Consider the following 10,045-nt stretch of genomic DNA (forward strand, 5'->3'; position numbering starts at 1 on the left):
AAGATATTGTACTAGCTAATTATTAAGCAACTTAGGTAATATCTCAAAGGCTTTTAGAAAACGTGCATAAAAAGCTATTTTAATTCCTTATTATGTTTCTTTTTTCTTTCTTTTTTTTTAGACAGAGTCTCGCTCTGTCACCCAGGCTAGAGTGCAGTGGTGCAATCTCTGCTCACTGCAACCTCCGCCTCCCGGGTTCAAGTGATCCTTGTGCTTCAGCCTCCTGAGTAGCAGGGATTATAGGTGCCTACCACCACATCCGGCTAATTTTTGTATTTTTAGTAGAGACAGGGTTTCACCATGTTGGCCAGGCTGATCTTGAACTCCTAACAGGTGATCTGCCCGCCTCAGCTCCCAAAGAGCTGGGATTACAGACATGAGCCCTGCACCTGGCCGTATTATTTATTTATTTTTTATTTATATTTTCTTGAGATAGAGGCTCACTCCGTTGCACAGGCTGGAGTACAGTGATGCAATCTCGGCTCACTGCAACCTCTACCTCCTGAGTTCAAGTGATTCTCCTGCCTCAGCCTCCCAAGTAGCTGGGATTACAGGCACTCACCACCATTCCCAGCTCTTTTTTTTTTTTTTTTTCCCAGTAGAGATGGGGTTTTACTATTTGACCAGGCTGGTCTTGAACTCCTGACCTCAAGTGATCCACCTGCCTCAGCCTTCCAAAGTGGTAGGATTACAGGTGGCAGACACCACACCCACAAACACTATATTTCTACTTTACTGCTTCAAGTCTTAAACAGATTCCAGGACTAGAAACATTTTGAAAACTCACTGTTCCACTGCAATTTTGCTCTTAAGTAAAATTTGAAAATTTTGCTTTTAAATATGGGAGATATTGAGCATAATATTTAATTTTTTTTTTTTTTTTTCTGAGACAGAGTCTCACTCTGTCACCCAGGCTGGAATGCAGTGGTACGATCCCAGCTCACTGCAACCTCTGCCTCCCAGGTCCAAGTGATTCTCCTGCCTTGGTCTCCCAAGTAGTTGGGATTACAGGCATGCACCATCATGCCCAGCTAATTTTGTATTTTTAGTAGAGATGGGGTTTCAGCATGTTAGCCAGGCTGGTCTCGAACTCCCAACCCTAGGTTATCTGCCCACCTCAGCCTCCCAAAGTGTGGGAATTACAGGTGTGAGCCACTGCGCCCAGCCAAAATTTAATTTTCAAGTGGCCAGTAGTTACTCCAATCAAGCCAAAAATAATTAGTATCATTTTCCAGCCCAAGTTGCAGAATGACAGAACAGAGAAGGCATCTCAGAAGAATTTTTTTTTAATCAGTGAACACTTTATTGAATGCAAAACAAGATTTAGCATCTTTGCCTTTGTTGTACACAGCTGAAGCGGAAACCCAGGGAGGTGAGGACTGCATGGTTTTCCTTGGCTTGGGAAGTGTGCACCCTGCAGTCCTGTTGTGTTGTGGGAAGATCAGCCCATGTTCTGTCGGCTGCCATAGCCCCTAGGATGGATGCCCTTCCAGTCATCCCACTCCTGAGCTCTGTAGAGTGTTGGTTCATCATCCTCTTCCTCCTTTTCTTCTTGACCTTCCTGTTGCTGAGCTGCTTTTCTGAATTCCTCTGGTGTTGCCTTGGCTATTCCCTGATCTGGTAATGCTCCATATTTCCGATGTTGCTCATACCAGTCACTCACTGTCATAGTTGCCAGACTTGGATAACCAGCTCCAAATACTTTGGCTTGGGCCATGTTCCGAGTGAGAATGAAGGGTTTCACTGGAGGTCCCTCCTGGCAAGATGAGTTAGAAGTCGATGCCTCTCTTGAAGAGTCTCTTTCTCTCAGGATCTTTATTTCCTGGTCAGTGCTCTCAATCTCTTCTAAGCTGATATCAATCCACCTCTGAAGGTGAAGAAGATAATATTCACGAACACGCTCATCATCTGCTTGACCACTTTCCACAGCAGATTTCATTGCAGACAGCCTATGCTCCAACTCCTTCTTCTGCTTGTGTCTTTCTCTTAGCTTGTCTTTGAGATGCCATAGCAATGAGGCTAGGATAAGCCACGGAGGAATTAGCAGTGTGATTTTCAGCTGAGTTCTTGGTTTTGGGCAGCTCAAACTCTGCCACATGACATCAATGGCACAGTTAAGTAGTTTATAGTGTTCTCGAACCCACTGCAAATGATCTAGACGTTTGCTGGGCTTGACTTGTTTCATGGTGAGGGCTCCTTGAAACACTGGCACCAACAGGTACTTCAGGTCGGTGGAAGCAATTGCTTCCAAATCTTCATTTTAGCTGAAAAAGTCGAGCTGCAATAATATTTCGGCAGCCTTCTCAAGGAAGTCCAGGCCCTTGAACACCTTCTCCTGGACTATCTGGGAACTGGCAGGTTCAGTCGCTACTTCTGCATCATCCAGAAACTGTTTGCTGGTTTTGAACAGCTCGGGGAGCTGTGGCAGCAGTAACTCGTCTTCAGCAGCCATCTTGGAGAGGGATGAACAAGAAATTATTTTTAAAGGAAAACTTTCAAAGTGAAAAGAGAAATATATCTTCTCCTGGGAGTACTAAAAGAAAACCTCAACTTAGATGAGTTATCTCACATTTTCCAAACAATAATCACCTTTGGGCCAAGAAGAGGTGTGGAAAGTTTCAAACAGTTTTTATAAAGGAGGTACAACTGAAAAGGGGTTTTAACACAACCACCTCTCTCACAGGCTTATTAGATCCTGATCACCTAAGAGTTTCTTGTCAGCACTCCTGTCAAATGGATGAAATGATCCCGGAAGGCTACCTCTGACAAAAAGGAAGGCACAGCGGAAATGTCACTGTGTAAGAGTGCCAATGGGCACAGATGTGGTTATCATCTTCCACTAATCATCTAAGAACAAAGCATCTTTTGGTCCTTTTGGAGGCTAAATGGGATGGTTACTAAGTGGGAAGGATGTGCTTTTCTAATATAGCAGCATAATAATTATTCTAAAATATTTTAATCCTGGCTGGGCGCAGTGGCTCACACCTATAATCCTAGCACTTTGGGAGGCCAAGGCGGGCGGATCACAAGGTCAAGAGATCGAGACCATCCTGGTCAACATGGTGAAACCCCATCTCTACTAAAAATACAAAGAATCAGCCGGGTGTGGTGGCAGGCGCCTGTAGTCCCAGCTACTTAGGAGGCTGAGGCAGGAGAATCGCTTGAACCCAGGAGGCAGAGGTTGCAGTGAGCTGAGATCGTGCCACTGCACGCCAGCCTGGGCGACATAGACTCTGTCTCAAAGAAAAAAAAGAGCAGGGGGTGCCAGACATGGCAGCTCACATCTGTAATCCCAGCACTTTGGGAGGCCAAGGCGGGCGGATCAAGACCATCCTGGCCAACATGGTGAAACCTCATCTCTACTAAAAATACAAAAATTAGCTGGGTGTGGTGGTGCACACCTGTAATCCCAGCTACTAGGGTAGCTGAGGCAGGAGAATCACTTGAACCTGGGAGGTGGAGGTTGCAGTGAGCTGAGATTACACCGCTGTACTCCAGCCTGGTGACAGAGCAAGACTTCATCTCAAAAAAGAAAAAAAAAAAGTATAAAAACCTCAACAATTATAATTTATCTGGGCCGGGCACGGTGGCTCAAGCCTGTTATCCCAGCACTTTGGGAGGCCGAGACGGGCGGATCACGAGGTCAGGAGATCGAGACCATCCTGGCTAACACGGTGAAACCCCGTCTCTACTAAAAAATACAAAAAAATTAGCCGGGCGAGGTGGCGGGCGCCTGTAGTCCCAGCTACTCCAGAGGCTGAGGCAGGAGAATAGCGTGAACCCGGGAGGCGGAGCTTGCAGTGAGCTGAGATCCGGCCACTGCACTCCAGCCTGGGTGACAGAGCAAGACTCCGTCTCAAAATAATAATAATAATGATAATAATAATAATTTATCTGATCTTATTATGTAAAGGGGCTCTTGAGAACAGCTAGTTTATCTCAATATGGTATATTCAGAATAGTCAAATAAAGTTTTTTGTTTTTTTTTTTGAGACACGATCTCACTGTTGCCCGGGCTGTAGTGCAGTGGTGCATTCCTCAGCCTCCTGAGTAGCTAGGGCCACAGACACGTGCCCCCATGCCCAGCTGATTTTTTAATTTTATGTAGAGATGGGGTCTTCCTGTGTTGCTGAGGCTGCTCTCAAATCTCTGGGCTCAAGGGATCCTCCTGCCTCAGCCTCCCAAAGTGCTGGGATTACAGGTGTGAGCCACCACACCCAGCCACTGCCCTGATCTTTCAAAGCACTGGGATTACAGGTGATCTTTAATTTAGTGATAGTATTTCCCTTCAGAGCAGAGATCAGGGTTGTTTACTTTCCTGTATAATAAAGTTAATGTCTCCCTCCAGAGCAAAGACCTTGCAGGTTTAAAAGTTGTCATTCAAAACTAATGGGAGTTCTGTGGCGCCTCTGGCCTGGCCTTCCCTTTCTTGTCTGACCTGAGAAACCAACTGAGTTCCTGTTTCTAGTAGCTTAGCTCCCACCGCCCGGGAGGAATCAGGGACTGTGCAGCCCCTGCCAGCTATCCTTGAATCCCATCCAGGTCAGTTCTAGATTCTAAACTGAATTTTTTTCATGATAATTGTCAAAATAGTGAGGAAACATTTTTTAAAGAAGCCCTAAAAAAAAATAAAGTCATTGACCCTTCCTAAACAATTCTCTTAATATGTATATTCTAAGACTTTTTAATGTACATACTATATTAGAAATCCCGTTCTCTTGGTAGATTTCTCATTGAGGGCACAAACATTTATTTCCATCTCCTGTGTAACTATTCATAAACTTAAAGATGATTACTGGAGCAACTTTCACCTTTCTCAGGTTAAATAAGCACTGTGCCTTTAACCTTTCCACATTAATTCTGTTTTCTAATTTTGTTGTTGTTGTTGTTGTTTTGCTATTTTGTGTTTTCTAATTTTTAATCCTTTGGTTAATCATGCCTCTGGATTTTTTTCCCATTTTCTTCATCTCTTGAATTTAGAGCCCAGGATCGGATACAATACCCTAGTAAGGGGTTAATTCCTATTGCATAGATTTTTGAGACCTGCCACAGACTAGTTGAGGACAGATACTGTTTTATACTTTTCTAGTATCAGTAACTTTCTAGCACATGTAGGTGCTCAGTAAGTTCTTACTGATTGATTGGTGTATCCCAGAATTGTTTTTGAGTTGTAAATCACAGTACCGCTTTGCTGATTCATGTTTAATGTTTGCTTCACTATAAAAATTGTAAAGTAAAAAACAGCAAGAAACTCTACAAATGGTGAGCAATGGCCATAAATCATAGAACCATCTTTGTTTTTGTGAGAAGTATTCTTTTTTTTTTTTGAGAGGGAGTCTCGCTCTGTCACCCAGGCTGGAGTGCAGTGGCGCGATCTCGGCTCGCTGCAAGCTCCGCCTCCCGGGTTCAGGCCATTCTCTTGTCTCAGCCTCCCGAGTAGCTGGGACTACAGGCGCCCGCAAGCACGCCCGGCTAATTTTTTGTATTTTTTTTTTTTTTGAGAGGGAGTCTCGCTCTGTCGCCCAGGCTGGAGTGCGGTGGCCGGATCTCAGCTCACTGCAAGCTCCGCCTCCCGGGTTTACGCCATTCTCCTGCCTCAGCCTCCCGAATAGCTACAGGCGCCGGCCATCTCGACCGGCTAGTTTTTTGTATTTTTTAGTAGAGATGGGGTTTCACCGTGTTAGGCAGGATGGTCTTGATCTCCTGACCTCATGATCCGCCCGCCTCGGCCTTCCAAAAGTGCTGGAATTATAGGCGTGAGCCACCGCACCCAGCGTGAGAAGTATTCTTTCTTAAATTAGCAGTCTTTCTATTCCCGACCACCTATCCTAAAGGAATCATCATCAATAATGCCATCTCTCCATACAAAAGATATTCTTTAATGATGACTCTTAGCTGAGTTAGCATTTTCACTTTCTTTTCCTTTTTCTATTCTTTTTTTTTTTTTTTTTTTTTTAGCACCACTTGCTTTTGAAGCATTTTTACTTTTTGTATTTCCTTCTTTCTAGAGTTACTATGGTAGGCTGCATCTAAAATGGCTCCTAAGTACCGTACCTTCTGGTTTTCACATCCTTGTGTAATTTCCTCCTCTTGTGCATGGGCTGGACCTAATGACCTATTTCAAAAGAATAGAATATGGCAAAGTGTCAGAATGTCACTTCTGAGATTAGGTTACAAAAGACTGACTTTCATCTTCCTCTCACTCTCTCTTGCGCTCTCACTTGCTCATTCCAACAAAGGAAATTGCCGTGTTGTGAACTGCCCAAAGGATAGGTCCATGTGGCAGAAAAAAGGAGGGTAGCCTCTAGTCCACAGCCAGTGAAGAATGGAGGCCCTGAGTCCAACACCCTGATAGGGACTAAGTCCTACCAACATCAACACCTAGTCAAGCCTTAAGATGACTGCAGCACCTGCTCAACACCTTTTATACAGCCTTATGAGAAACCCAGAGCCAAGAGACCCAAGTAACATTTGCCTAGCTTCCTTACTCATAGACTCCGTAAGAAAATAATTGTTTATTGCTTTAAGGCACCAAGTTTGGGGGTAATTTTTCATACAGCAAGAGATAACTAATACAGATTCTGTTTGATAAATATTAACTTATACCTAACTCAGATTTCACTCAAAGAAATTAATATGCATGTGAGAAGATACATTCTTTACCCAGCCAAGGAAGGTATTGCCTAGGAAAAACTTAGATAGTTGCCAACTGATTGTATCATAATCTCACTTCTGAGTTTAGAAATTAATATTAAAGGACTGTAGTTTCCAGTCAGACTTTTCCATTTAAAAACCATGAGGTTCTATTTTTACAAGTCATAGGTACTTAATTAGTTCTCTACTATTCTGTAAAATAATACACTCCTAATTCTGTGATAACTCTGGTCAATTCTGGAAATAAGTATTCTTTAGTACAAATTACCAGAGCCTGTGGATTTGAATGTATCGATCTGTTTTATTAAGCAGGCTCCATTTTGTGAAACTCAGCTGGAAAACAGACAGTCAACCTGACAATTCTCATAAATAGTTAATTTAAGAAATTTTGTTTGTTTTTTGTATAGGGTCTTACTCTGTTGTCCAGACTGGAGTGCAGTGGCACAATCATGTGTCACTGCAGCCTCAGCCTCCCAACTAGCTGGGACTGCAGATGCACACCACCATGCCCAGCTAATTTTTTAAAATTTTTTGTAGAGACAGAGTTTCACGAAGTTGCCCAGGCTGGTCTCAAACTCCTGGGCTCAAGCAGTTTGCCCACCCCAGCCTCCCAAAGTGCTAGGATTACAGGTGTGAGCCACCACACCTGGCTAATATTTTTTTTTTTTTTTTAGACAGAGTTTCCCTCTGTCACCAGGCTGGAGTTTAGTGGCACGATCTTGGCTCCCTGCAACCTCCGCCTCCCAAGTTCAAGTGATTCTCCTACCTCAGCCTCCTGAATAGCTGGAATTACAGGCACGCACCACCACACCCAGCTAATTTTTGTATTTTTAGTAGAGACAGGGTTTCGCCATGTTGGCCAGGATGGTCTTGATCTCTTGACCTTGTGATCCACCCACCACCGCCTCCCAAAGTGCTGGGATTACAGGCGTGAGCCACCACGCTCAGCCTAATTTTTTATTTTTTGTAAAGATGGGGTCTCTGTTGCCCGGGCTGGTCTCAAACTCCAGGGCTCAAGTCTCGGCCTCCCAAAGTGCTGAGATTACAGGCATGAGCCACTGTGCCTAACCAAAAAATTATTCTTAAGCTGGTGAGTACATACATAAATGTTTCTTTATTATTTTTTAAATCTATATATATGTTTTATACAGCCTTTGTTATGTGTAATACATTTCATAATAAAAAAAGGTTTTAAAAAAACAAGCTTTCTGACTTGTTCTGATATTTAAGATTATGGTAAAAGTTTTAAGTTTTAAAGAGTGCATATGGGCTGGTCCGAGTGCAGTGGTGTTTATGACTAATTGATCACAACCAGTTACAGATTTCTTTGTTCTTTTTCTACTCGCACTGCTTCACTTGACTACCTTTAGTAAATAAATAGATAAATAAATAGAGTACATATGGTAGTTAACCAAAAAAAGAGTGTTTTCTAAGCTTCCATTAAGTCTATCATACACTATCATTAATTCCCCTAAGACTGTGTCAAGTTACCTATTTACTGAAGATCAGTTGCTCAGATCCTCCAAAGTTCATTAATCCTTTAGTTTTGGATGATAAAGAGTGAAAAAACAAACGTTAAAGAGAAGCCCACAGAACCAGAGAAAAAAAGAAGTTGCCTCCTTTCTCATCCTTCATAGACACCTGCCCACCCAGGCTGATGTCTTTTTTCAAATGTTTAGTCAGACCCCAAGCTCTACCTTTGACCCTGGTATTACAAGTCCCACTCTGCCTTTACTACTCATCTCTGAACTTTTAATATCTAATTACAGTATTCAATGAACTGATATTACATGCCATCATTTTTAAGTTTGGAATTAGATTAAACTTGGAACTATATTGACAAATCTGGTTTGTTTTAGAACTTAATACCACTTAGAACTTTTGTTTATTATGTTTTGTAAATTAAATGCCATTTTTTACCTTTTAAAATTATCTTCCTATTTTTTATTCATTCAGCAAATATTTACATACCTATAGTAAAAGTATATAAACCTGATATATAGTAATATATCCACAAATGTCCAGGGTAGAAATGCAGCAGTGAACAGGCAAGCCTGTAGTCTTTAAATAAATTACCAACTGTAATGTTGTTTGACATTATGTTTTTAAATAACGCATAACCTATTGTTACAGGGAGTTATATGTACCTATATATTACTATATATCTTCCAATATAGGCTTGTAATAAAGTCAGTATACTCACGCTGTCTTTTCTAAGCATGTCTTAACAGGTTAAACCACACAACTGTGATATTTGTATATTATATAATTAACATCTTAAATAACAGCTTTGAAATTTCTTAGTGATAGATTGCACTGCACTAAAATTTGAGACAGGGCCAGGCCTGGTAGCTCACCACTATAATCCCAGCACTTTGGGAGGCCGAGGCGGGTGGATCACCTGAGGTCAGGAGTTTGAGACAAGCCTGGCCAACATGACAAAACCCCATCTCTACTACAAATATAAAAATTAGCCTGGCATGGTGGCACACACCTGTAATCCCAGCTACTCAGGAGGCTGAGGCAGGAGAATCACTTGAACCAGGGGTGGAGGTTGCAGTGAGCCGAGATTGCACCACTGCCCTCCAGCCCAGATAGCAGAGCGAGACTGTCTCAAAAAATAAATAAATAAAAATTGGGCAGATACACTTAGTATCATACACATTAAAACAGGAAAGGATTAACCCTCATCACACATATACTCAAATCAAAGTTAATGACACTTGGTTTTCTTTTTCTTTGTTTTAGTAAAAATTACAATTAAAGAAAGAAACTATCTTTGAGAACCTGAACTTTCAGCCTATGGATATTTAATGAAAATAATGATATTAGTTGTCACCTTTGAAGAAGGGAGGATTCAGGGAAGAAAGACGAGTACCATCCATCTGTATTAGATTGCTTAATTGAAGATATTTAGCAAAAGCACACTGGAGACTAATAGAACTGCCCAAAGGTTTTTCTCCTTTTTGATCTACGTATTGTGTCTCACATGACACAAGTGTGACACACCACCTCAAACACAAACTTGCGCTTTCCATTCAAATACCAAACTGGCCAAGTAGGGTGGATAAAGTGCTGTGTCTCCTTCCTGGTACAGTGTGCCAGCAAGGAAAGTCTGTTAGATCACTTCCTGCATCTTCAAAACAAAACAAGTCTTCACGTAAGAGATATTACCACCCCTAGAAAAGTTCCACCCATCAAAATAGGAAATCCTCATCTGTTGCTTACAGCAGTGTCACAAAGGCCTTAAAAATGATTAAATACCTTGACTAAAGAGTTCAGTTTCTAAAAACTTAAGAAAATAATCAGATATTTGCAGAATGATTTATGTATGATGATTTACTACAGCGTTGTTTTATAATGGTAGTAAATTGGAAACCACCTAAACGTC

At 41.9% G+C, this 10,045-nt stretch overlaps 1 pseudogene across 1 annotated transcript; it reads right to left on the minus strand.

Annotated features, from left to right (window-relative positions):
- Window positions 1-1,281: 1,281 nt before the first annotated feature.
- LOC111552938 lies at window positions 1,282-9,704 on the minus strand (annotated as a pseudogene). The gene is made up of 2 exons (XR_002734776.2): window positions 9,494-9,704; window positions 1,282-2,452 (listed from the first exon to the last, which is right to left on the minus strand). The product of XR_002734776.2 is annotated as an immunoglobulin-binding protein 1 pseudogene (transcript).
- Between the last annotated feature and the right edge of the window lie 341 nt (window positions 9,705-10,045).

Source organism: Piliocolobus tephrosceles, chromosome 6 (assembly GCF_002776525.5).
Source record: "Piliocolobus tephrosceles isolate RC106 chromosome 6, ASM277652v3, whole genome shotgun sequence".
In the NCBI taxonomy this organism is placed as follows: domain Eukaryota; kingdom Metazoa; phylum Chordata; class Mammalia; order Primates; family Cercopithecidae; genus Piliocolobus; species Piliocolobus tephrosceles.